We start from the raw sequence: 26,509 nt of genomic DNA on the forward strand, positions 1-26,509 counted from the left end.
TGCTGCTTCTTCAAAACCCTTGGACAGAGATCTTTTCAGAGAAGCATAAACTGCTCAAAGTGAATCAGTAATGAGGCCCAACACTACCTAAATTGCTCAAGGGCTGTCAATCTTTGTAATATATCCTATCGCTGTTGTAACAAATTGACACAAACTCAAGGGCTTAAAACAACACAAATTTATTATCTTACATTTCTGACGGTTAGAAGTTTGAAAAAGGTTTCTCTGGGCTAAAATCAAAACATCACCAGGGCTGATTCTTTCTGGAGACTAAAAGAGAGAATCTATTCTCTGGTCTTGTCCAGCTTTGGACCCATTGTATTTCTTGGCTCATATTTCCTTTCTCCATCTTCAAAGCCAGCAATATAACATCTTCAAATTTCTCTTTGACTCTGACCCTCCCTTCTATCACCACATCTCTCTGACTCTCCTGCTTCTTGCTTTCTCTTATATGGATGCTTATAATTACTTTGGGCTCACTTAGATAATCCTGAATAATGTCCCCATCTAAAGATCCTTGACTTAATTACTCCTACACAATCCCTTTTGCCATATAATGTAACATAACCCCAGGTTTGGGGGATTGGGATATGGACATCCTGGGGGGGGGGCATTATTCTGCCTACCACAATATTCCTTTTTACCTTCAGCAAAAATAAAGATTGGGGAAAAAAAAGATTGGAATGCTGCTGATTTAAACACTGCTATGAAAGTAACTCAATGTCCTTAGCTGCAAAATTATAACATTATACTCGTCCTGTGAGGAAAAGTACATTTAAAATCTTTTAATGTTTATTTATTTTTCAGAGAGAGACAGAGACAGAGAGACAGAGAGACAGAGAGAGAGACAGAGTGTGAGCAGGAGAGTGTCAGAGAGGGAAACATAGAATCCGAAGCGGGCTCCAGTCTCTGAGCTATCAGCACAGAGCCCAATGCGGGGCTTGAACTCACAAATAGTAAGATCAGAAGTGAACCAAAGTCAGACACTTAACTGACTGAGCCACCCAAGTGCCTTGGAAAAGTACATTTTATAAACCTACAAAACATTCTGAGGAGGAGAAGTAACTTTTTCATGTTTAAAAGCTACCCTTGCATAGAATAAATACAATTTGCCCTAATTGGGATCATTTATGATTTTTTCATTTAGGAAGAACACAGAAGTTGTCAGACTGTAAATGACATTTATTTTAGCATGTATTAGGAAATAACAAAAAGAACTCTTTTTATACTTGATTTAAGGATTCCGTAGTAAATAGATCAAAATTTTCTCTACTTTAGCTCCCTAGCACAGCACTAAACTATTATCTACCTGGTGATCCTGCAGGTAGATAGGGATATTGTATGGGCACATAAATAAATTTTGTGGCTCATTCTTATAATATGATACCCACAAAGGAGGCAAGCCATTAAAAATCTGCAGGATAATAAAAAAATAATTGATGGTGGCAACAAGAGCAAGGAGAATTAAAATGAGGAGTCTGATAAAGTCTGAAGCATTGGGGAGATCCTGGAGGCTGACTCAGAGAAAATAAGGTGGGTTAATTTCAACCTCTTTTCACAGAGGGAAGGCATTGTTGTGGAAATAAAAATAATAATTTTGGACAAAGTTCTCGTAATTAAAACCAGAGTTGCTAGAAGGCATAGAGAAATTTTTAAAAGAGCAGATAGCTGTTGCCATCATGAAGGACTAACAAAAATAATTCTGAAGAAACATAATACCTAATGTAAATGCAAAACAACACAACAATGTTTTGTAATCTCCATTATAATTGTTGAATCAGATAAAAATACATTTGTTAAAAACTTAGCAATACAGGTAACCATCAGCTCTATAGTTAAGAATCTGTTTCTTGGTTTGCCTGTCTCTCTCACTCTCTTTCCCTTTGTTCATTTGTTTTGTTTCTTAAATTCCAAAAAGGAGTAAAATCATGTGGCAAGAACAGGTCTTGCAGTTTGCATCTTGTATGGATTAGTAGCCACCAACATGGCATGGATTTGAGAGTGAATAAAGAAAAAAAATGAAAAGAGACAAGAAGAATTTTTTAAAGGCCTGACAAGTGTTCATTATACTTGTATTTGTCAGTCCTAAGAAAGAGCCAAGAAACAGGAATTAAAGCCAGGCTCTCATCTCGAGAGCCTGAGTTTCAGTGTGACACCAACCATCCAGTCTGGCCCACTTATTCATGGAATTGTCTGAGAAACTTCCTTTCCTGAAGCCCACATTTTATGAATCAAATGACAACAGCAACAAGAAGGACAACAACTGCAGTTAAAACATCAATCACAACTTTTATTAAGAATCTAACATGACCTATGCATAGACAATCTCTTTTACCGCTAATGTCAATGAATGAGGTTGAAGTTATTATTATCTCTATATTATAAAAGAGGAAAACAGTTAAGTAACCTGTGTTAGCTAATGTGTGGTGGATTTGGGCGTCAAACTCTGACAGTCTTTCTTTTTTTTTTCATCTGTTAATGCTATAATCCCTTCCTAAATGTAAATTTTGTAGACAAATTTAAAAAACTGAATCTTCTTTTTAAGTATGGAATTTTTTTTACTTAAGAGTTTCCTAAAGTTAATATGTTTATAAAAATATTATGAAAACAACAATTATAAGGCAAGTGGGCCATATGGAATTGTGGCTTAATGTTATTGGAGTATAAAACAGAATTCTCTGGTTTACTCTCAGTTTTGTTTTTCAGAAATTTTATATATATATATATAATATACTTTTATATATATATAATATACATATACATATAATATATATATTATATACATATAATATATATATTATATATGCAGGATAATAAAAAAATAATTGATGGTGGCAACAAGAGCATATATATATGCATGTATATATATATTATATATTATAATATATATAATATATTATAATATATAATATATATAATATATATTATATATAATATATATATAATATATAATATATATATAAAAATAATTGATGGTGGCAACAAGAGCATATATATATATGCATGTATATATATATTATATACATATAATATATATTATATATTATATAATATATATATAATATATATATAATATACATATATATATTATATATATATATATATAAAAACACAGACACAAGAGTGGAAACAACATGGCAGTTCCAATCCTGGTTCAACATTAGAACCTGTGGCAGGTTTTTAATATCTCTAAGTTTTGTTTCTGTGTCTTAATAAAATGTCTTCGAATTTGGGTTTTCTAAAGTTGCCACCAAAATTTATCTTACAGAACCAGAGGAAAAGAAACTCCCCAAAATATTCTACAGTAAATCTAGCAACAGTGAATAACCAGAGACTAGGAAAGTCTGGAGTGGTGTGAGAGGTTCAAATACCTCCTGGAACTTGAAATAATATCTAATGAAAGAATCTAGGACTGAAAGAAGCCAGGAAAATATTTCAGTCTACCCCCTAAAGCAGACTCAAGAATATAAACCAACTGAAAAATCTATTAATCCTCCTTCTCTTAACAAAAGCATTAAAAACACATAAATACTACTTTTTTTCTATATTACTTTAGATTCTGTAACTAATAAGTCTGGTGTACTACAAGGAGGGGAAAGGCAAAATACCTATGAAGGTTCAACAAGGGAGATATATAAAGAAATAAGAACCTTTAGATTAGAAGATGAGAAAAAAAGCCTGTAGGTTTTCTCATGGTCTATTGGTTTAAATTACTCAGAAGCAAGCTGTGTGGGTAGATGATCCCATGTCAGAGCAGCAGAGCCACATTAAATGACATCTGAACAAGCTAGGACCAGGAGCTGTCTCTTTCTCACACACGCAAACACACACACACACACACACACACGCACACGCACACGCACACGCACACAGGTGCGTGCGCACCTGCCCTCCAGAAGCAGGTGAAAATATGGGTTTATATAGGACAAAGGGAGCAGAGAATTTGGTTAATATAATTTATATACTTTGTTAGAAAATAGTCTGGTTGATCTCCCTGCATTAAGAATGAATAAAGAGAGAAATCCCAGATGCAATAAGAACAACAAGCTTTAGACCTCTGAGAAATACTACAACACAATGGAAGCAGCATTTGAGGTGAGGAAGAATATGTCTAGAGGACAGTGAGGGAAGAATACATTAAAGGAATTAATGTTTAGGATATCTTAAGATTTTAAAGATGTGGTTTCCAGGAAGAAGGATTAAAATACCATGAAGAGGAAATACATCAAGATGGGGCCAGGGGGAAGGCAGTATAAAAATTTAAGCCTGAAATTCAAAGAGGACTTAGATTTAAAAAGGATTATATAAACATGCATACAATTTTTACAGCAGAATTACAATTGTATTGTAAGTAGTTAAAAGGAAAATTAGCATTTCGGAGGCAATGTAGACCAGTGGTCAAGAACATGTAGTTTGGAGGGGTGTCTGGGTGGCTCAAATGGGTTAAGCATCCGACTTTGGTTCATGGTTCTTAGATCTAATGGTTCATGAGGTCTAGTCTAGCCCCACATCGGGCTTGTGCTGACAGCTCAGAGCCTGGAGCCAGCTTCAGATTCTGTCTCCCTGTCTCTCTGCTCTCCCCTGCTTATTCTCTCTCTCTCCCTCTCTCTCTCTCTCTCTCTCTCTCTCTCTCTCTCTCTCTCAAAAATAAATAAAACATAAAAAAAATTAAAAAGAAAAGAACATGTAGTTTGGAAGCAAAATCATTTAACTCTGACTAGTTCTGTGATTATTAGGGCAAATTACAAAACCTGTCTGTGTCTGTCTCCTCATCTATAAAATGGAAAAACAATAACATCTTCACTATAGAATTATTAGGATGATTAACTGAATATTTGTAAAGTTGTAAAACAAAAATGTTAGCTATTATTGATAATACCAAATCAGTAACGTGGCATGTGGTTTTCATACTCTCTGTTAGAATATAGAGAAAAAGTTCATGGAGGTGGTGAGTTGGGATTATCAGATTTAAAGGAACTTGTATAATTGAAATGAAGTGACAATCGAAGATACAAATGAAGAAAAATTTCCTGACCTGAAAACAAACAAGCAAACAAATATTTACAAAACCTACCACAACAAAGACAACTACAAAGAACTGTGAATGTTGGCTATCTGAATTCATCTAATTCAAAATAAATGTAACAAAGGAATACTCTGAAAATATTTTTCAACAAAACAAAGTTAATGTAAACCAAAAACCTCCAAGTGTTTTGGCAGGGAAAATATCAGCTGCAATCAAAGACAAGAAGTCATACTTCACTTTTCAACAATAAATTAGAAGAAAATGAAGTAACAACTAAAGAATTTCAAGAGGAAAGAATTGTAAATCAAACCCTTATTCCACCAAGTTATCATTCACATATAATGTAAGGCAAAACCAGTCTAAGCTATTCAACATTTCAGAAAATATGGCACTTATAAAAGACATCTTGAAAAGAAATACTGAAAAATATTTGCCAGTCAACAAAATATAAAATTAAGAACTCAGGTTTTAGAGAATTCAGGGCAGTGAGCCTTGAAAGAAGTAAAACAGATTACAATAAGTACTAAATAAAACAAAATATAAAATAAAGTCAAATAATTGTTCTAAGTGTGGATCCGAAATAGAACACAAAAATTAAATCCTAATTTTGAAAAATGAGTATGCACGTTTTAAATATGCAATAGTTTACAAAGAACAATTTACTAGGGACAATCTAAATCCAATACCTTTTTATAATGAAAAAATGAAATTTAAAGTTTGTATTATCTTTATTTGATGAAAAATATTGGCTAAGGAATGTTTTGAAGATGTAAAGGTAACCCCAGTAGAAATAGAAAGAAGCTATAAGCTTCCCAAATACTCAAGAAAAAAGGCAAGAGAAACACTTAAAGAGTTAGAGAATAAAGTCAATACTTTGCACAAATGCATAAAAACAACAGAAAACAATATGAACTTGTTTCATCACAAGGATTTAAACAGCCTATTAAAAACAAGAGTTTATAGGCTGGATAAAATAAAGCTGATACACAACAAAATTTATCTGTATTCTATTTATGAGAAATACAATAGTACAAAAATATTAAGGAAAAAAGGGTGAATATTTACCAGAATTCAGAAAGTAAGTCCTTGTATTTGTTTACTGCTCTATGTCTAGATCCTTGCACCATAGGAAAACTTAGGATACATTCAATTGTTATCTACATATAAAATATAAACAAAAGCATTATACATATGAACAGTAAACAAAATAAGGTAGATAGTACTAACTTCATACAATTAGCAATTACCTTAAGAAGATAGAATTGGTAACATGGGTCCATTTAATACTGATAAAAGATACAATCCATAATGATTATATAATGTCATAAATGTACATACATCTGATAAGGTAGCATCAAAGTACATATAGCAAAAGTAAAACTAGGAGTCTTTACCTCTTTCAGGCATTAACATTAAATAGACAAAAATAAGTGTAGACATATAATTATCTAAATAATATGTTCTCAGAGTTCCTTCATGCTTTATAGTTAGTAAACCAAGACTACACTTTTTTTCCAAGTGCTTAGGGAAACTGAAATGAGTACTTTTCATGCATCCATTCTTATGAAGACTCCCAATAGATGACCCACCTGCTCATTTTTATTTCTGGGGCTTATCGCCAAAGGAATTTCTAAACTTTGGTGAAATAAAGTTTCTTCCAAAAAATATACCACCAAAAATCAACAAAGAAGTAGAAACACAAGTAGATCAGTTTCTATCTTCAAAATTATTCTTACAAAAAAATCACTCATATGAGGACTTTAAGACACAGAACAGAGGAACACAAGGGAAGGGAAGCAAAAATAATATGAAAATAGGGAGGGGGACAAAACATAAGAGACTCTTAAATATGGAGAACAAACAGTATTACTGGAGGGGATGTGGGAGGGGGGATGGGCTAAATGGGTAAGGGGCACTAAGGAGTCTATTCCTGAAATCAATGTTGCATTATATGCTAGTAAATTAAAAAATAAATTAAAAAATTTAAAAAGAGAGCTCACTTATTCAAGCATTCATTCATTTACTCATTTACTAGTATTAATTGAACTTCTGTGTTAGTAATTGAGAATATAAGGGTCAACAAGGAAATAGTCCTCCCATCCATCTTCTGAGAAAGAAAACAGACATTAAACAGATTAACATATAGAAAAATAAAATGTTGGCTAGTGATTAGTTTCACATAAGGGCCTAGAATCAACACAATTTAATCAGGGAGGCCTTTCAAACTTTTAAACAAACATTTTCCAGAAAATAGAAAGAAATGCAAAACTATCTTATTAGAACTGGATGTTCAGATACCATACTGTGGTAGAGCCTGCTTTAATAAGGGATCATGGGAGTGAAAAAGCATGATCATTCAATGTCTCTACACATCTTGGAGCTCAGTTTTATAAAGAGATTCACCACATTCATTAAACAAAATCACTAAAACAAGACAAAAATCAATATTTTTAAAGTCATAAAGACACGGAAGGATGAATGTACACATTCATTCATACGCTCATTTATGCATGACTTCATATGATAACTTGAGTTTTCCTGGTTACATGTATACCATTGTATGTGCATAGTTGACATTATTTTTACTATATATTCTGTTCCCTATATCTTTCCTTTTTTTTATAAAAAGAAACTTCAGTTATAGGAATCAATTTATAATATATACATGTGTAACATATATTAAATTATGCCATATGTGTATATGTAAATATGTAATATGTATATTATACATAGAGAGAAAATATATGAAATTCAATTATTGAATGATATATAAAAACTACTAGAAATTCTTTCATAAGTTATTTTTGGAAAATAATATAACTGCAATTATAGCATATTTACACATATTAAACATATAAAAACTACTTCTTTTCTCTGTTTTTAAGTTTGCCTATAGTTATCAGGTTGTGTGAAGAAAGCCTTCACCCAAGGCTGGAGCAAATTTCCCTAAGTGAAGAGTCCTTGCAAACCATTGTTTGACTACTGATTCTTGGCACTCAAGCCTCTCATCACATTTCTAGAGCATTTATTACAGTAATATTGGAGTTTGCAAGTGAAATGCTGACTAGTGCATTCACTATAAGGTCAGTGATAACATCTCCTAGAGTAATGAAATATAAAAATATGCAGATTTTTTAATCTGTAAACATAGCACCGTTATCATGTATTGTCAAAGTAAAGTGCCACTGGAGGCCTAGAAAACAATATGTCTTACTAATTATATACCTAAGAGATGTGTATGAAGGCTACCTTTCCATTACAAAAAGATATAATGTGTACTGGATATTGGCATAGGTATCTCCTAGGATGCCAAGCAGATAGGTATTAATCATTCACAATTTATTAATTTTAGTAAAAACAATTTAACACTTCAAAGTAGTACAAACATCATACTTAGGAAAATAAATTCAATTTGAGAAAAACCTGTGTTTGGGGGAATACTGAACATATGCAAGTCTTATTATCCAGTCATTGCATTCCTAGATGTATACTCCCCCCACAAAATGCCCATCATCTTCATGTAATGTCCCTCTTTATCATTGTTAATTATTCTTTTTCTGGTGTGTACTTTCCTGATACTAATTGTGATGATTAATTTTATATGTTGGTTTGTCTAGGTTATGGTGGTCAGTTGGCAGCTCAAATGCCATTCTAGATGTTTATGTGAAGCTCTATGTTTAGATGTCATTGACATTTAAATCAGTAAACATTGATTAAAACAGATTACCCTTCACCAGAGTGTGGGCCTCTTCAAACCAGTTGAAGGCCTTGAGAGTAAACACTGAAGTTTTCAAAACAGGAAGAAATTCTGCCTCCAGGTTGCAACATAGACACCCAACCTGAGTTTTCAGCCTACAGTTTGGATTCAAGACCATAACATCAACTCTTCCCTGAATTTCCAGCCTGCCAGCCTGGAATGCAAATTTTGGACATGACTGTCCCCAAAATTATGTCAGTCAGTTCGAATACATACAAACAGACAGACATTTGACTCCTGCTGTTTTACCTACTTCTTAGCTCTTATTTACCTTCCTCTAACTCTGCAAGTATGTTGTACTGCCTCTTTCCATACCGTGGGCCTGCCTGAACTTCTAGTAGCCTGTAGCTGAGGCACCCCCTGCCGTCCAGCCACCCTACTGCAGTTTCCAGGACTGGCCTCTCACTGACTTTCTCCATGTCCTACCATGTTAAAGCTATTGTTCAGCAACCTGATAGTCACAGCTGATTTTATGTTAGGATAATAATGAAAATGTACAATTTATCAGTGTAAAATCATCTCAGTTCTCAACCACCTTCCTGACAAAATGCTACAGCTGGAGAGACTGCACTTCCTTTGCAGCAAAAAGTTGGGATATCTGACTCTTGTTCTTTTACTGGCTACTCTCTTTCTTACTTTTTATCTCAGCCCCTTGCCTGTTGGCAGTGGAAGGTTCAGGAGCACAGAAAAAGGATGAGAAGGAATGGAAAAGAAAAGTGAAAGAAAAAGAAAATTCTTAGTTTGCCATCAAATGAGACCATTGGCTCTCTCCACTACGCTGAAAGCTTGCCACTCTCTTGCTGCCATGACTATATTATGTGTAAAAAACACACACGCATACACGTGCGCAGACACATGGTATTCAAGATTTTTATAGGACAGCATAAACTGGAGGGAAAAAGGGAAGCAAACCTTTATTTTGCCATGGTTTATCAGTCACAGCTAATGATTACTATGGTATGTTTATTATGGAAACTAATTACTGGTCTTTTAGAAAATGTGTATCTTAATTATAGTCATTAGTAAGTGGAAGAGATTATACACTTCCAAGAGGTATACTGAGTGACAAGCCTTAACGTGTACACTATTAAACCAGGAGAGAAGCCTTTGTTTAAAAAATAAGCACGAGTATAAAAAGTGAATATTAATGCATGTTTGAATTATTCTTATGCATTAACCATTGCTTACTTTTCATTGCAAATAAAAGTCAGTATGAAAACAAGATTTCCAGAATGGTCTACCTTAAACTCTGCTTCTCTCTTGTTCTCTACATTACACGCAAACCAGGCCCAAAAGGAGGACAGCAACCCTTGTGTCCACAGGCCCCAGTCACTGTCCCAGAGAACTGTCCTTTTGTGAAACAAGACTCTGGCCACGGTCTGAAATATCACCTCCATATTTCTAACACCAAGCCAGACACTGACTGGGATCCTCAGCCAGTTCTGTAACCAAAACTTCTTAAATCAATATCAGAATATTTGAAGCTAAATACAGTTAATTACATCCCTGTCCCAGCAATCCTCTACTGCCAAACTGAAAGCAAACATTTTTCTAGAAGTTTTATTCTTTTGATACATTTTGACCCTCATTCTTCCTGCTATATTGGCTTCCTTCTTGAAAGCTCTTCTGATGTGCCCTCTATCTTCAAACTCTTTCCTCTTCTACTGGCTGAACTGACATTTTCCCTTTTTTGAGGAGGTGGCATATGACCCCCACATCTGTACCATTTTGAGTATAGTGTCGGGGGAGGTGAGAACAATATTTGAAAACTCTTATATCTTGTCTTCTCTGAAGATTCATATCATAATGTCATATGGACTCTACTTTTTCCTTGTTACTTTCATCACTTGAATTCCCAATAAATTATTTTAAGTTAGCAAAAATTGGGAGATGTCACACTCTTTCTTCCCATCAGAATTCCTATTATAATGTTAGAAATTTTCAGAATTCATGAAAATTATGGAGTTTCTTTTTTTATGATCCTGAGATCAAGAGTCACATGCTGTACTGACTGAGCCTTCCAGTTGCCCCTGGGGTTTCTTCATTCCAATGACATTTCAATCCACTTTGGTAACAAAATCCTAATGTTATATTCTAGTTGTACTTTAAATGGGTACACCTAAAGCTACATAAACATTACCACTCAACAGTCTGATAAAAAGCCTCCCACTATCCCAGTTCCTCATATTCTCACTCCTATAATCCATGGGACTTCTGACCTCTTGATGAATCCTTTTCTCTTGACCTATAAGCCTCTTGATGGCTTCTATCCTTTTGTCACTATATGTGGGTGGCATGGTATATGGTTTATCATAAGAACCAATATGTCACTAGGTTCTTGAATTACAATTAATATCATCCTCCTGGCACATACACCTAGAAAAACCCCAAATATGGATCAATTCTATAGACCCTTACCTGATCTCTATAAACAGAGGCTGAATATTATTCAAGGAAAGCATGAGAATGCACACATGAACACATTCATGACAGTAGCATTAAAACTAATAACCCCTCCACAACTAAGTCTATCATGTGGGCCCTCAGCATTGTTTATCAATCTTATTACTTTTTCTTAACTTCTCTTGTTTCTGTACTTATAATTTTAAACTTTCACTATGTCCCTCAAACTTCCTTACACAACTCCTTCTATTCTCAGCTAGAGACATTGCTGCTTATTCACTGAGAAAATTGGGAACATCAGTTGCTTAAATTACTGTTTCCCTGTTCCCTTTATGCCTCAAATACCTTCACTTTTATATAATCATTTATTTTCTCTAGTCTTGGAGGGAGTATCTGTTCTTGTTCAAATATGTTATACTGTTAGCAGAAATATCCAAAAATGACCCAGGTGCTTACTCTGGATACTAGCGACAATGAACTTGCTAAGACCTGGATGGGCTTTTCTGTTTTTTATTTCAAGGCATACACTCAAATCCAGCTTCCCATAGAACTGATGGCTTTCTCCTCTAGCCAGCATGTACTGAAAAATTCCTCAGGCCACTTTGATCTCTATTTCTCCAAGTGGAGAGCATCTGACTTTCCCAGCAAATTCCTAATTGGCTGGTACACCAAATCCATATTACCTGATGCCAAAAACCAATGTATTTTCCTACTGACAAGGCCATGTATCATGCTTGCTCTGTCAAAAGGGAGACACACAGAACTGAGGGGTTCTTTCACTAAAATGCCATGTCCAGTAGAGGTTCTGTTCCTTATATGCCTCTCTGCAAAATGATAATGAGAACAGGAGGTACTTCTACATCTCCATCTTGCTAAGTCCAGCCATGCAAGCTTTAACCTTTTCCAATAAAAGTTCTACCATAACTTTTGATGGTATGAATTTTTTTCTGATTTCTTGCATTACTTGAGGCAGCTCTGATGGGATCCATATGACATGACAAGAGCCAACTATTTAAATTTAAATCCCAGTATCTCAGCTAGGATCTTATACCATTGGTCACTTTTCTCTACCTATTTCTGTAACCTCTTCTTTTCTTCATTCTCCTTTACTCAAGCCTACATACATGCTTAAGATTTCCCAATCCTGAAAACATAAAAGCAAAAGCAAATAGCTCTGCTTGGACCCATCATCCCATCTGGTTCCTCCTAAGCAATCTTAGTTGCCTTATTTAAAAACTTCAAAAAAAAATCTATTAGTCTCTCTTGTTCCTTACTGGGCTTTCTTCCTTATGTCCATACAGAAGCCAGATTAATCATATATCACATCATGTTACCTCTTAAAAGTCTTTACTGGCTTTTCTTTGGAATTTAAACTCATCCCCAGTTCTACTGGTCTCTTCCCACAACTCTGAATACCTCTCACTCACAATCCTCCAGCTGTACTTGCCCTTCCTTCTCTGGCTTCTGCCATGGGGCCTTTTCATTTCTTTTCCTTGCTGCTTAAAATGTTCTTCCCTGAAATATGCCTCAGACTGACACCTTTTTGGTGCATACAATCTCAGCTCAGTTGTTACCATCTCAAAGTGGCTTTCCAGGAACTCTCCAATCCACTTCAAGCCAGAACACCTGTTTCATTAGCTCTATGGCTTTATGACACTTATACCCACTTGAAATTATCTTGCGTGTTGTTTTGATGAGTGCATCAGTTTGTAGACTCCATGACCACAGGGACTTTGTTTTGCTTACCCCTGTTTGTCAAGTGTTCAGAACAATACTTGACACATAGTAGGTACTCATAAGGACAGCCTCACTCATAACTAGTATCAGTCATGGCCCCTTCAGCACATTACTCCATGACTTTACAACTGCAAATTCTACTACCTAATGTCTCATTTTTTCCATGTTTCTTGATTCAAATTCAAAGTGAGTCTGCGCTATAGCTTGTTTTCATTTGGGCTGAATATTTGGCACTAAGATATGTTGCAGGCCAGCAGCTAGCCTTGTAGGGAGATGGCTCTTGGGAAGTTTCCCACTCTAAGCCAGGTAAAATATTAAATATGAAATATGTGTTACAGGCATATTCAAGTTGACAGGCATTTTAATATAAAACAACTAGTATAAACCAAGAATCCTCATTTTAAACAAACTTCAGAATTAACACATTTATGTATTAATACACAGTGGCTCAAGTTTACATCTAATCCTAAGAAGTCTATTCTGTAAGTTAAATTATACCTCAATTGTATAGCTATTGCTGCCCTGAGAAGAAATAAATTTTCAAAACCCTTTATACATATCCTGTTTCTGGAGGACAGTGATGATAGCTTGGCTCCTCTATTGCAGGTTTTATTTTTTTTTAAATATGTTAGAAGAATGTGGGTCATGCAGTTTTACTTGAACGTGTTTTTGACATTTTTACCAGAAATTGGAACATTTTGCAGGAAAACTAGCCCAGCCCCTTCATGAAGCCAATGCCATCAAAAAGGGTATGTCCTAGAGTAAAAGAGACTTAATTCATGGAGGTAGTTGGATCTAAGAGTCTGGAGATCAATGAAGGGTCTGATGGGTGGGACATAGGCATTTCATCATATAAGTAACTTTCAGAGGTAAGAGAATGAATGGAATCATGTAGGGAAATGTTGGCAAGAGAGAAAACAAATGATCTATTATCTCTCTAACACCCGCAAGCAGGCTAGAGAACCAGAACCCCTTCTCCAAAAATGGACTTAAAAGGAGTGCAAAGTGGAACACAGAGGAATGCGGTATTGCAGAGGTCACAAAAAATCATCTTTTAAGAAGAAAAGTATGGTTAGCTTTGTCACATGCTACTGAGAGTTTAAGATCAAAATAGTATGTTGGGTTGACAAAGAAGGCGTTGTCCATATAAATGACTCTAACCAAACAAACTTACTAGATATTAATATTTTATTTGTCATAAGTCAAATATATTGAGTTGAAGAATCAGATACAAGAAGTGGAATTTTTAAAGGACCAAACAAAAACTTCAGAACAAAAATATGACTTTATATGAAAAATAACTAATTCATCCATGATCTTTAAAAACATTTTTTGAATAGCCAGAGCATTTTCTATTTAGTAAAGAAACACGTGTATCCCTTTGGAAAGACTTTTTAAAAATGCCTAGGGTTTGTATGAATGAATTTTATTATTTTTTAAAAATGTATTAAGCCAGTCAGGTAATTTTAATGTACATGTGATTGTTTATATCTCATTTGTAACACTTAGTAATTCTTTTTAAAATAATATATGCTTTAATTTAATAATACATTTCTTCTTTGGTTTACATTTAACATGTGGCTAATGCTTTTAAATTTACCCCTATTTATATGTCCACTGACTACCTTTAGGAGGAGATGGAAATTAGTAATACATAAAGGATGAAAATATTTACTTTAAAACATGTCAGTAGGAATTCCTTGTCAGACTTTTTTTTTTTTTTTAATAAAGAGAAATACTATTATAAACGAATACTTTTAAAAATACTGTAATGGATTTAATTCCAAATTCTCATTTTAGCTAATATTTTCTTTCTTCACCATTACCAAATTTGTTAGAAGAGCTATTAAAAAATATTCAAGCTGCTTGTTTTGATTTAATCTAATTATGTAAAAAATATTAAAGCACTTTACCTGTAAACTCTCAACCAAGTAATGCTTACTTCTGCCATCTGGTGGCAGAACAAAAGGTATATTTATTATAGGTACCAAGGTTGTAAAACGGGCCTCACTGAGCATCACAAACGAATCTCCCAGATTGCAGTATCACCCCTTCACTTGAAAAACTCCAACATTTACTGTTACGTTTTGTTTTGTTTTTTAATAGAACAATGCTCTCTGTAGTTGTTTGGAACACTGTTAGTCACATGCTGAGCACATTAATAATGATTCGTGCTAATAAAGAAACCATCAATTTTATGCCAACAATCAAGTGAGACATAAAGTTTGATAATAATTCTCCTTTTAGTTAACATTTACAGCAATTTCTATATGTCTATTTTTTTCAAATGAATGATCAATATATTTCAAGAAAGCTTTGGAAGGAATTAATGTATTATTATGTAATCAGGTATTTCTAACTTGCCACACTGCCTAGAACCTGACTTTTAATTGTGCCTTAGGCATTGTAATAACCATTGTTATATAAAGGTATTTTTAAATTAAAAAAAAATTTGAACTATGAGCAAGTTCATTTGCATTTTACCATATTTTTATACTTGGGTTCTTTTATCATTTAATAAATTTGAAGCACTACATGTAATTATATATCAGAGAATCACAGAATCAAAGAGTTGAAAGAACTTTCAGAAATCATGAGTTTCCTACATCTGCCCGAAGGATAAATGTTTTCCCAATACCATTAACATGTAATTATCCAGCTCTGTTTATATACTCTCCATAAGAGGAAAACCTCACCACATTTTTGACAGCACCCATCCCCAAAGAATTCTCTTAACAGCCTGAAATGTACTTCCCTGTGTCTTCTCCTGATTTTCCCTTGGTTAGATCTCTGGAGCCCTGGAGAATACATTCATATTCCTCCATATTTGGAAACAGTTGACATGCATCAAAAACCACGTTTTTTCTTCTTTGGGATACACATCAACTATTCCTAGCATGCTGTAACATCAACTTCCCCACCAACCTGGTATTTCTCTCTCTTTTCTTCCAATTTGAAAATGTAGGCAATCAAAATGAATACACATGAATACAATACAAAATGAATACAATACAAATGAATGCAAAATTCATAAATTTTATGACATGTAAATTGTATTTTAATAAAAGGTTAATAAAAAATTATTTCGACTGAACACCAGATAAGAAACAAAGATTATAACCAAATGGAAGCTTATGAGTCATTATTAGACAAAGTAAAATTAAAAAAAAATTATTTTAGAGAGAGAGAACACAAGCTGGGGAAAGAGGAAAGGGAAAGAGAGAGACCATCTTAAGCAGGTTCTGAACTCAGAGCAGAGCCTGACACAGGGCACGATCCCACAACCTTGGGATCATGACCTGAGCCAAAATCAAGAGTCAGATGTTCAACTAACTGAGCCAAACAGGTGCCCCATAGACAAAGTAGATTTTAAGATAAAAAAGGATTGCTAAAGATAAAACATATCACCTATAGAAAGGGGGTTCAATCAACCTGGAAGGTAGAATAGTTCTAACATGTTCACCAAAAAATAGCTTCAAAAAAATGACACGACTAGAAGAAGAAATCAATTCACAAACTGGGGGAATGTTTAATATCGCTCAGTAATTATACACTGGAAGACAAAAAACAGTTGGATTTGGAAGATCTCAATGATAAGAGTTTACATCCTTCATCTAATGGACACAGAACTGTGTATCTGAAAACAATTCACACACTCTTCAAGTATTTATGAAACAGTGGTGAAAATTGACCACCTACTAGCCTGTTAAACCAATCAAGATATTTCAAAGATAATATGAAGTATATTACCTGGACATAGCATAATTTAGTTAAAAAATTTAAGAGGTAATTGCTAAAATGTCATGTTTCAAATTTTAAAAACACACTTCTAAATTACCTATGAATCAAAAATAATTCCTAACAGGTGTTAGAAAATATTTAGGACTATTTGATAATGAAAATGCTACGCATTAAATTTGTAAGATGCAGCTAGAGCACTGCAAAAAAAAAAAAAAAAATCTCTCCTCTCCAGGTGTCATCTGACAGTGAAACTAAACCACCACCCAGTGTTTACCTTTACCTTTATATTCTTTCTATGTGTACTCTTCCTCTTTCACATAAAGCAATATGGATGAGAGAGAGGATTACCAGGCCACGAAATATTATTGTGAAATTGAGTCCAACTCCATCACTTACAAGTTCTGTGGCCATGAATATGTTTGATAATCTTTTTAAATTTTAGACTCTAACAATAAAATTGGTTAAATTATAATACTTAATGAAATACAGGCTATTAGCCACATTGCAGCCAGCTAATATTTCCAATAAGCATTTCTCATTATGTTATTCCCTTGCTTAAAATCATTCAGTGACCTCCCATTGCTCTGAGGATGAAGATAAAGCTTCTCAGCTTGACTTAAAAAGCACTATGTGAATTGGCCTCCAGCATCATATTTGGCCTCGTCACATGTCATAGTACCCAAAGTTCTTTCATTCAGGCACATCAGGCTTCTCCCACTCTATTCTCCCTATGCGGCATGAGACTTTTGTATCTGTGTTCCCTTTTCTAGGAATGCTCTTCACTTTCCTCCTCCCTTAACTACGCATTATCCATCCTTAACCAGAGATGAATTATCATCTCCTGACACCCCATCAGAGTCAAATTCACCTACTGTATGGTTTTGCAGCACCCTGTACTTCTTCTACTTGTCTCAGTCTCAGTTTTACTTGCATTTATGTAATTACTTGATTATTACTGAGCCCTTGAGATTTTAAATTGCGTGAGGATAAAGACAACATCTGTTTTTGCTCTTAATTTTTCCTTAACACCCAACCTAGTACTTGGCCCCTAATAGTTAATTGATAAATACCTACATATAAGAAATTGGAATTTAGGGCTGTCAAAGAAACAAAAATTGAAAGGTGGAGATTTTGGAAAGAAAAAAAGCACAGGGATGCAAGCCCAATATTTGGCAGTGGTTTCCCCCTCATGGAATTTTCGGATTCTAAGCAGATTGTTAGAAAGTAAGATAGGGAGAGAAACAGAAAAACATAAGAGATTTTCTAGTAAGTCTTCTGGTGCTGGGAGATAGTGGAGGTAGGAACCTAGTGAGCACCTCAGGCTCTCAGTTGGGGCTTCTGGAGCTACTTAGGTTTTTTCCTCTCTCTCTAGGTTTTGACCCTTGAAGCTATGTGCAGTCTCTTAGACTGAAGCAGTGCAAAGCCTGGTTTAATAGAATTCAAACATAAACTATCACTCTGCTCTTCTCTTACCTTTGCACTTTCTCCCGTAACATACAACATTATCAAATCATTGTCAGATCTTGTCTCCTATTGATTATTTTATGTCTCATCACCATCTATCTACATTATTTTACAATTGTCTTAAATTATTGCCTCTCAGGAAATGAGAGATCTACCCTCCCTAAGATCTGTAATTCCTGCCCAATCTATCATGCCATATTCCAATGGACCTTAATTCTATATAGTTATTGTAGGTGATTATTAAAACTAATATGTTCATTTTCTCACTTGCAGAGTACCTCCCCTTTCTGGAATTACCTGGCTTACTCAAATCTTCTGTTATTTACTTCGTTCTATTTATACAGATATTACAGGTATATCTACTTTATAGATACAGGTTTCAAACAGTAAACAAAAGATTCCTACATACTAGTATACTGCAGTATAATGCATTTGAGGCAAAAGATTATCAGTTCATTTAAAATAGCAGCCCAGATGCAGGGCTGGTTCAATATTTGCACATCAATCCATGTGATACATCACATTAATAAAAGAAAGGATTAGAGCCATATGATCCAGTCAATAGATGCAGAAAAAGTGTTTGACAAAACACAGCATCCTTTCTTAATACAAACCCTCAAGAAAGTTGGGATAGAAGGAACATACTTAAACATCATAAAAGCCATATATGAAAAGCCACAGTTAAAATCCTCCTCAATGGGGAAAAACTGAGAGCTTTCCCCCTGAGATCAGCAACATGACAGGAATGTCCATCTCACCACTGTTGTTTAACATAGGTTAGAAGTCCTAGCAACAGCAATCAGACAACAAAATGAAATCAAAGGCATAAAAATTGGCAAAGAAGTCAAACTTTCACTTTTCACAGATGACATGATACTCTACATGGAAAACCCAACAGACTCCACCAAAAGACTGTTAGAATGTGAATTCAGCAAAGTCGCAGGGTACAAAATCAATGTACAGAAATAGTTGCATTTTTATACACCAGTGATGAAGCAACATAAAGAGAAATAAAGAAACTGATCCCCTTTACAATTGCACCAAGAATCATAAAATACCTAGGAATAAACCTAACCAAAGATGTAAAAGATCTGTATGCTGAAAATTACAGAAAGCTTATGAAGGAAATTGAAGAAGACACAAAGAAATGGAAAAACACTCCATGCTCATGGATTGGAAGAAAAAAAATATTGTTAAAATGTAAATACTACCCAAAGAAATCTACACATTCAAGGCAATCTCAAAGAAAATTGCACTGGCATTCTTCTCAAAGTTAGAACAATCCTAAAATTTGTATGGAACCACAAAAGACCCTGAAGAGCCAAAGTAATAGTGAAGAAGAAAACCAAAGCAGGAGGCATCACAATCCCAGATGTTAGCCTCTATTAAAAAGCTGTAATCATCAAGACAGCATGGTGTTGGCACAAAAACAGACACATAGACCAATGTAATAGAATAGAGAACCCAGAATTGGACCCACAAATGTATGGCCAACTAATCTTTGACAAAGCAGGAAAGAATATCCAATGGAAAAAAGACAGTCTCTTTAACAAATGGTGCTGGGAGAACTGGACAGCAACATGCAGAAGGTTGAAACTAGACCACTTTCTCACACCATTCACAAAAATAAACTCAAAATGGATAAAGGACCTGAATGTGGGACAGGAAACCATCAAAACCCTAGAGGAGAAAGCAGGCAACAACCTCTTTGACCTTAGCTGCAGCAATTTCTTACTTGACATATCTCCAAAGGCAAGGGAATTAAAAGCAAAAATGAACTATTGGGACCTCATCAAGATAAAAAGCTTCTGCACTGCAAAAGAAAAAAATCAACAAAACTAAAAGGCAACTGATGGAATGGGAAAAGATATTGCAAATGACATGTCAGATAAAGGGCTAGTATACAAAATCTATAAAGAACTCACCAAACTCCACACCCAAAAAACAAATAATCCAGTGAAGAAATGGGCAGAAGACATGAATAGACACTTTTCCAAAGAAGACATCCAGATGGCCAACCGACACATGAAAAGATTCTCAACGTTACTCATCATCAGGGAAATACAAATCAAAACCACACTGAGATATCACCTCACCCCGCTCAGCATGGCTAAAATGAACTAATCAGGAGACTATAGATGCTGGAGTGGATGTGGAGAAATGGGAACCCTCTTGCACAGTTGGTGGGAATGCAAATTGATGTAGCCACTCTGGAAAACAGTGTGGCGGTTCCTCAAAAAATTAAAAATAGAACTACCCTATGACCCAGCAATAGCACTGCTAGGAATTTACCCAAGGGATACAGAAGTGCTGATCCATAGGGGCACATGTATCCCAATGTTTATAGCAGCACTTTCAACAACAGCCAAATTATGGAAAGAGCCTAGATGTCCATCAACTGATTAATGGATAAAGAAGATGTGGTTTATATATACAATGGAATACTACTTGGCAATAGAAAGAATAAAATTCTGCTATTTGCAGTAATGTGGATGGAACTGGAGGCTATTATGCTAAGTAAAATAAGTCAGTCAGAGAAGGAAAGATATAATGTTTTCACTCATAGGTGGATCTTGAGAAAACTTATCAGAAGACCATGGTGAAAGGGAAGGGAGAAAGAGGTTACAAACAGAAAGGGAGGGAGGCAAACCCATAAGAGACTCTTAAATACAGAGAACAAACTAAGGGTTGATGGGGGGGGGGGAGATGGGAAAGTGGGTGATAGGCATTGAGGAGAGCACTTTTTGGGATGAGCACTGGGTGTTGTATACAAGCCAATTTGACAATAAATTATATTTGAAAATAAAACAAAATAGCAGCCCAGAACTGTTTCATCTTCTTATATGGTAACTTTATTTTTTAAAATGTTTTTCTTTAACGTTTATTTATTTTTGAGACAGAGAGAGAGACAGAGCATGAACGGGGGAGTAGCAGAGAGAGAGAGGGAGACACAGAATCGGAAGCAGGCTCCAGGCTCTGAGCCATCAACCCAGAGCCTGATGCGGGGCTCGAACTCACGGACCTCGAGATCGCAACCTGAGCTGAAGTCGGACGCTTAACTGACTGAGCCACCCAGGCGCCCTTGTATGGTAACTTTAGTTCCTATTGTGCTCATTTTTTTTTTAGAACTTTCTATTCTAAAATGATTATTATGAACAGTAGAGAGAAAATGGGCAATGTAATTGTTTTGGGGATTTCTTTCTGCTTCTGAATCTTCAGGAAACATTTTTTTCCCCTGGAAGTGATAGCAAGTACTAAAAGAAAAGCATTAAGATAATAAAAATTTAAAAAAAAGAGAGAGAGAGAGAGGAAGAAGCAAAGAATCTGAATTCTTTACCAAATGAAAAATGTACAAATTAAATTCCGAATAATCATGGACAGCTTATATATTTTATTCTTCTTAACACCTTTGCTTCTTTTGTAAAATCATGAGTATTCTTAATATTATTCCTTTTAGGGGATCAGATGTTGGTTCTTTTATTTCAACATTAAAAGTATTCATTACTATCTTTGTCTTCAAAATCAAGGTGGGTGCTTGTTTTTACTTTTCTTAAAACCATTTGTTGTTTGCCACACTTTGCCTGGAAAAATATAATATTTGGCTATTTCTGAAAATTACTGAATTATATAATCAGATCATGGTAAGATAGTGAATTCCAAGTTCATATATGTAAAAAGACATGGATCATTTAGGGGTATTTCTTGGTAGAAACTTTCACTTGTTAGAAATTTCTGGAACTCGGATGAGGGCTCGTCATTGACAAAATGGTTAAAAGAAGGTCAGTGAAGCTCTAATACCCTTGCACCCTCCCCTTTTTTCTGACCTCCCCCTTTTCTCATCTCTGTCTATGCACTACCAAGGAGCTCAAATGGAAGACATTCCCCCCCTGTCACCTCTCATCAACAAGTACATTCCCTCAAAACCAGTGCAGGTAGGATAAAAGCAACTATGTAAGAAAAGAAGTGAAGAAATATCTCAAGCTTTTCCTTATGACATAAAAATGCAAAACCAAAATGTGGCCTTTTCTCATGTTTTCAGTCATTATTTGTGTACTGATAACCTGAAAAGGTTGGAAGTAATTTGCTGCAAATGACACAATATTTAAGTAAATGCCTACGTTTTACTTGGAATATTTAACAGTGTGACTTGTCATTTACAAAATGTTTCATTCTGATAAGTGAAATAAACAGTTAAGTGAATACAGAAACTCACATCTTATTAAATAAGTTAATTACTCACATTAAATATTTTGTTCCTACAATATTGTCAGGAGCTCAATTATTCCCAAGCTTAGAATACCATCATCCTCTCCCAAATTTGCTCCCAAATTCAGGGACTATAAGTAAATGAGCCTATGATCAACAATTCAGTGTTCTCAAATTTCCATGTCAAATCCTCTGTTTCCACCATGTTTTAACTCCCATTTTCTCCTGATAGATCTCAGAACCTGGCTTTGTTTTCTTTTCCTTACTCTTTGGGATTTACCCTTAGTCCTTCTGTCTTCTCGAACTACAAGAAGGTTTTTTGGACAGCTTGAAAAGATTTGTTCCTTATTTTGTAGCCCTGAAAAATATTGTATGCCTTGTGTTCTACAAAACATATATTTGACTGTACAGCTTAATATGGCATATGCATGGACAATCTGTCAATCTTCTAAAATATAGCTTTGTACTTCTTATTTTTTGGTGCATGATGAAGACAATGGGAATAAATGACAGAATTTATTAACAGCTTTCTGATTTGTATTGCCAAGGAATGCACTATCATCTTGAAGACAGCTGATCCCTAGAAATATAAATTAGGAACTATAGAAAGACTTTACTCCACACATAAAAAAAAATCCAAGTATAGATTATTCCTCACTCCTCTATTTCATAGTTCAATATTCTTTTATAGTTTCTTTGACAGTGACTATTTTCTAAGTATCCAGGCCAGATCTGAAGACACATATATAAAGACTTCCAGTGTCACCTATTTATTTAATCCATACATATTCAATATACCGGCTGGGGAACTCTGGCCCTTTAGCTCCTTGGTGGGATACTCTAGAAAGTTTTGCTCATAAACCACAGATTCTTAAGGTGCCTACTTAAGTGTTCATCACAATAGTTGCCATCATTGCTTTTATGCTACAGGTGATAATTATGAGATATCAAAATTCCAAAACTATAGAGTCAGTGGGAGACAAGGGTTAGAAATTCTTGAATTTCATGGCTTTCTGGACTGACTAAATTTTATTTTCTTTTGAAAACATATGATACTTGGTAGAAAGCAAAGACAAATACTGCCACAGCTGACTGCTGTGTTTATGGAAATGTATAGTCATTTCAAACAGGACTGAGATGTTACCTTTTTATAAAGCACCTCTGCAAATTTGGTATGAGATCTGGAATTGTATGGATGGAATATACCTGGAGGCTGGTTTGGTTACTGAACAATCTTTTTAACTTAATTCTAGTTCCTCATAAGGTCAGGAAATCTTGTTTAAGGCTACACTACTGTGGGATGAAGTCAACATGATATCACACATGGGAGGGATAAATGAAAGATAAATATGGGAGGAACATGATTCAGCAAAATTTACTGAAGGAAAAAGAATTGAGAGATTAGGTGATCACAAAATTAGTAAGCCCAAACTGCCATATTGCTGCACAAAAACTAAGGTTGCATTAAAGTAATGGCTATCCAAAACAAGGAGGTCAATAGCCCCACTATGCTTTGGACATATTAAAGTGTTATGTCAGAATCATAATTTAAGACTCAAGGGGCAATGGGTGGCTCAGTTGGTTGAGTGTCTGACTCTTGGTTTCAGTTCAGGTCATGATCTCACAGTTCATGGGTTTGAGCCCCAGGTCTAGCTCTGCACTGACAGAACAGAGCCTGCTTGGGATTCTCTCTTTCCCTCACTCTCTACCCCTCCTCTGCTCGTGTTCATTTCCTCTCTTTCTCTTTCTCTCTCTCAAAATAAATAAATTAATAAACATTAAAAAAATAAAAAAGAAAAAGACTCAAGCCATAGACCAGCTAAAGAGCTTCTAAAAGAAGGTAACATGGAGAGTATGGGATATGAAAAACATTTTTTTTCATTCAATAAAGGTTTGGTGGGTACCTATGGTTACTTATTTGATTGAGTCTAGTAAAGTGGACAGCACCTATGAGTCATGAGCCAGCTTCCTGTTTTGGTAAATAGGTTGTATTGGAACAGCCACACTCATCCATTTATGTATTGTCAATGAATGCTTTTATGTTACATCATCAGAGTTGAGTGTCCCACAAGTCTAAAATATTTCTTATCTGGCCCTTAGAGGAAAATTTTTCTGACTCCTAGTCTATTAGAAGAAGTAAAAGCTATATAAAGGATCCCCACTAAAGTATTCAGAAGAGTATCAATGCATGTATATAAAGAAAGTGCTATAGGCTGTATACTTTGCCTGAAGGTAATATAATTGAGAACCCAGAATAAATTCTTACATTTATGGTCATATAATTTCTGACAAAGGTGCCAAAGAAAATTAAAGAGAATAGTTTTTTCAATAAATGGTGTAAAAAAATCCATGTACAAAATATACAAATTTGCATCCCTACATCATACATGAAAGTTAACTAATAATGGATCACAGACCTGATGGTAATTAAAACTTTAACACTCCTAGAAGAAAACATAGGAGTAAATCTTTAGGATCTTGGGTTAGTGATTTCTTAAATAGTACCAAAAGTGCAAGTGATTTAAAAAAATTGATAAGTTGGACTTCATCAAAGTTAAAAACATTTTTGCTTCAAGAGATGCCACATACTGGAGGAAAGTATTTGTGAGATATATATATATATATATATATATATATATATATATATATATATATTCATACTAGGTATTGGTATTCAGAATATATAAAAAAAGCATAACCCAATAATAAAAACAACTCAAAAAAAGGACAAGGGAATTAAATCTACATTGCTCCAAAGAAGATAGAAAAATGGCCAATAAGTACACGATAAGTTTCTCTAGAGCATTAATCATTAGGGAAATGCAAATAGAGACCACAATGATATGCCATTTTATACCCACTGGAATATGATTAACAGGCTGAAAATAACAAGAAACGGCAAGGATGGAAGAAACTGGAATACTCAAACACTCTTGGCAGGTATGCACTGTTGGCAACAGTCTGCCAGTCTCTCAAAAAGTGAAACAAAAATTATCCTATAATCCAGAACCTCTTCTCCCTAGCTCTCTACCCAGGAGAAATGAAAGTAGATGAACACACAAAGACTTGTGCATGAACATGCATAAAACCTTTATTCACAATAGCCAAAAAGTCAAAGAACACCGATTATCCATCAACTAGTGAATGGATAAATAAAATGTGGTATCTGTGTATGTGTATAGAATATTCAGCCACAAAAAGAATAAGGCATCTATATTTATATCATACTCCATGAAACAAACCAGACACAAAAGAACATACATGAATATATTTTATATAAAATGTCTTCAGTAGGCAAATATAGAGAGACAGAAAGTACATTGGTTGATGCCTAGAGGTGGGGGTGAGAAAGGAGATTGGTGATAATGATTTTAAATTGTAGAATTAAAATTAGCAAATTTCATGGAAAGAGAATTGCCACAAAATCTCAGTAAACTGGTTTAAAAAATTAAGAGTCAAAAGAAAGATTTCTAATAAAAATTTTAACCATACTTTGGGGGAGGTGAACAATGCAATAAGTGTTTTCTTAACATGTATTATGTCCTACAAGGTAGTCATGAGATAATTTTTCCTTTAAAAACACAGTATGCATTCTGGAATTTCAAGTGTTAGAAATATGAACAAGAATGAGAACACTAAAAATTGCCAATAACTTCTAATAAAAGTAGTAGTTTCTTTTCTGAAGGCAGATGTTAGGCCTTCTTATAGAAGAGATAAATTGATGCTAACTAGAAAAAACTTGAAAGCACAAGGATTTATATTTCTCGTCTACAGGTAAGTGTATAAAAATTATCAGTAGTATTAGGATCAATTTTATGTACTGATCAATCACAATAGAATTTCATATACTGAGTACTCATAAATGGCTTATATCTAACACTAATCTAAGGGTACAAACATAGCATGAAAATAATTTCTTATGTTGAATCTGCCAATAAAAATCCTTAATCATTGCTAAACATAAAATCTTATTACTTGCAATATTTACAGACCTTATCGCACATCTACCACATTGGACAGAACCTTCTTAGACTTTGGAATTAATTCTCAATTATCTACAACAAAATATTGAAATGCGGCTTACTCATCACCTTCAAAAAACTTATACATGGATTTATTCCCATCAACTTACATTATTACAATAATTCTTCATCATCATTTGCTGCAAAGAAAGT

The 26,509-nt window shown here is 34.6% G+C and overlaps 1 protein-coding gene across 2 annotated transcripts in view; it reads right to left on the reverse strand.

Annotated features, from left to right (window-relative positions):
* The window catches only part of SPAG16 (sperm associated antigen 16), a 1,004,062-nt gene that overhangs the window by 533,717 nt on the left and 443,836 nt on the right, over positions 1–26,509 (reverse strand). The gene's annotated exons all lie outside the window — the stretch shown is intronic.

The sequence above is a fragment of the Panthera pardus genome, unplaced genomic scaffold (assembly GCF_024362965.1).
Source record: "Panthera pardus isolate Hobbes unplaced genomic scaffold, ASM2436296v1 HiC_scaffold_10, whole genome shotgun sequence".
Lineage (NCBI taxonomy): Eukaryota > Metazoa > Chordata > Mammalia > Carnivora > Felidae > Panthera > Panthera pardus.